Raw genomic sequence first — 3556 nt, forward strand, 5'->3', positions numbered from 1 at the left:
ACCTTAAACTCCTAGACTCAAGTGATCTTCCTGCCTCAGTCTCCTGAGCAGCTGGGACTACAGGGGCACCATCACACCTGGCTAATTTTTCTATTTTTTGTAGAGACGGGATCTCTCTCTTGCTCAGGCTGGTCTCGAACTCCTGGCCTCAAGCTATCCTCCCACCTTGGCCTCCTGTAGTGCTAGGATTACAGGCATGAGCCACTGCACCTGGCCAGCTGCTACTTATTTTTCTTGATTACAAAAGTAAATAATATTTATTGTAGGCACTTTGAAAAAAATAGAAAAGTAGTCCTCAAACTTAATCTCAACACCCATAAAATAATAATTGTTAACACCTTATTTCATATTCTTTCTGTCTTTTCTTCTACAAATGTCTATATAGTTCAAAAAGTGGAATGATTCACTTTATAATTGCTCTTAAAGCTTTCACATTACAAAATAAAACCTTTATATATAATAGAAAACAATACAAATGTATGATGTAATATGAGTTATTACAAGGTTAACACACTTGTAACCAATATCCAGATAAAAAATAGAACTTTGCCAACCACACCAGAAGTTCCTCAATCTGCCCAACACCATCTCAACCACCTTGCTTCCCACACGAGTAATCACTATTCTGGCTTTTATTATATGTAGCATTTTATCATTTATAACTGCTACATATGTTATAGGCCCCATCATACATTGTTATTATTTTTTGCTTTAAATTATCTTTTAAAGAGATCTAATAAAAGAGAAAAAATACTTTTATATTTACCATTTCTGGTGCTCTTCATTTCTTTGTATTGATCCAGATTTCTGTCTGTTATAATTTTCCTTCTGCCTGAAGGATTTCCTTTAATATTTCCTGAAGCGCAAGTCTACAGTTAATAAATTCTTTCAGTTTTTCTATGCCTGAAAACCTCTTTTTTATTCCACTTTTGTGTTTGTGAGATATTTTTGCTGGGTATACAATTATGGAAGGATAGCTTTTTTATTTCCCTAGTACTTTAAAAATGTTGCTCCATTGTCTTTTGGCTTGTATTATTTTCAGCAAGAAGTCAGTTGTATTCTTATATTTGTTCTGTCCATTTATAAGATTTTATCTTTATCACTTGTTTTAAGTATATCTTAATATTCCTTGGTAGGGTTTTCTTCTTGTTTCTTGTTTTTTGTTTCATTGAGCTTCTTGGATTTATGGGTTTAACAATTTTGACCAAATTTGGAAAAATTTTAGCCATTATTTCTTCAAAATGTTTTTGGCCCCACCCCCTCCTCTTCCCTCTCCTCCTTTGGGGACTCCAGTTGCACGTTTTTAGGCTGCTGAAGGTATCCCACTGCTCACTGATGCTTTATTATTTTTTTTAGTCTTTTTTTCTCTGTGTGTTCCATTCTGGGTAATTTCTATTATTATATCTTCAAGTTCATTACTCTTTTCTTCTACAGCATCTAATATGGTTCAGTGTGTTCATTCATTTGGTTCAGTGTGTTTTTAAAATCTCATATGTTGTAGTTTTAATCTCTAGAAATTCAGGTGGGTCTTTAAAAAATATATTTTTCATGTTTCCACTTTACATGCTTAATCTTTCTTCTACTTTATTGAATATATGGACTATAATTATAACTTTTATGTCCTTGTCTACTAATTCTACTATTTGTATCATTTCCCCATCTCCTTATTATGGGTCATATTCTCCCATCCAAGTACTAACTAGGCCCAACCTTGCTTAGCTTCAGAGATCAGACAAGATTGGGCACATTCAGGGTGGTATGGCCATAGACTCATGGGTCATATTCTACTGTTCCTTTTCACGCCTGGTAACTTGTTTACATTGTTGATTTTACTATGTAGATTGCTGGATATTTTGCATTCCTGCAAACATTCTTAAATTTATTTCTGGAATTCAGTTATTTGGAAACAGTTTAATCATTTCGGGGCTTGATTGTAAGCTTTGTTGGGTGGGATCAGAGAAGCTTTTGTTCTAGGGCTAATTTTGCTTCACTACTCAATACCTCATGAATTTTGAGGTTTTCCACTCTGGTGAGTGAGACCATGCACTTTCCTTGGTTCTATGTGAGCTCCAGAAAATGTTCACTTTGCTTGTTTTGAGTAGTTCTTTCCCAAGCTTTGGGTACTTTCCTTACAGACGTGTGCTGATGAGTACTCAAGGGGTGCCCTCGGCGCATCTCTGGAGCTCTCTCTGCGTACCCCTCTCCTCTCCAGTACTTTGCTCCGTGGACTCTAGCCACCTGGCCTCCTTGAACCCCCAACTATCCCTCCTCAACTCAAGGGACTGTTGGGTCCCCTTTTCTGTGTTCTGACCTGGGTATTCTCTCCAGGCAGTAAGCTGGGACAGTTTCAGAGCTCATCTCATTCCGTACCCCTCTTTCAGTGATCCCTACTATTTCAAACCAACATTCAATGTCTGAAAACAGGTGTTTTCTCCCCCTATATATATGGTCTAGTATTTTAGTTATTCCAGAGAGGAGGGAAAATCTGGTCCCTGTTACTCCATCTTAATCAGAAGCAGAAGTCCTTATCCTGACTTTTATAGTGATCACTTCCTTATGTTACTTTGTGGTTTTATCACCCAAGGGTGCATCTCTAGACACTGTGGTTTAGTCTTACCCATTAAAAAAATCTTTTAAGTCTCTTTTAATATGCAGAGTCCTTCTCCATCCTTTTCTTTTCCTTCCATTTTATCTATTGAAGAACTGTCCTGTTTGACTGATAGTTTCCCACAGCCTGGATTTTGATGAGGCACATTCGTGGTGCAGTTGCACACACTGTTCTGGTCTTTTGTATTTCCTGCCAACAGCCAGCTGGATCCAGAGGTTTGATTGGATTTGGGTTCAATTCCTTTGGCAAGACTACAATGCTGCTGTGCTCTTTTACCAGGAAGCACATAATGTCTGATTGTCTTTTTGTGATATTCACAGCCATTAATTCTAAATGCCTAAATTTATTAATTCTTTGGGGATGGAAAAATGGTGATATTCCGATTCTTTAATTTCTTTTTCATTTATTAGGTAGAGTACCTTTATAAAGAGCCAAGTATCCTCATTACTATTTGATTACCCATGGTACAGTTTATATGGGAAGAAAGAATAAATGCTTCATTTAAGATAATGAATTGGTTTCATATCATTCTTTCAAGGTTGCCCAATAGTTTTTTAAAAATCATTTTAAATATCATTATTGACTCATTGATTGATGGGTTTTAATCAATTGTGATTATTATCCTTTTCGAAATTTTCCCATCTCTAGCTGTCCCAACTCATATGTCAAGTTGGCTTTGAGTCCTTTTTACATCTTAGTATTTTGATACCTACTTCTTATCCAGTTTAACAAGATGTTCCAGGCCCATCTTCTACAGTTTCTGTCCCAAACCAGGAATCAGCAATTGCCCCAAAAAGCCCCAGTTTCGTTTAGTGGAAAGTGGTATTTTGAACAATCTGGGTGCCAGGGATGATGAATGCAATTAGGTTGGTCATCATCTTCAGACTCCTTTAGTGAATAGAGGTAAAATATTGTGTGTGTGTGTGTGTGTGTTTGTGTGCACATTTT

The sequence above is a fragment of the Propithecus coquereli genome, unplaced genomic scaffold (assembly GCF_000956105.1).
Source record: "Propithecus coquereli isolate 6110/MARCELLA unplaced genomic scaffold, Pcoq_1.0 Scaffold117, whole genome shotgun sequence".
Classification (NCBI taxonomy): domain Eukaryota; kingdom Metazoa; phylum Chordata; class Mammalia; order Primates; family Indriidae; genus Propithecus; species Propithecus coquereli.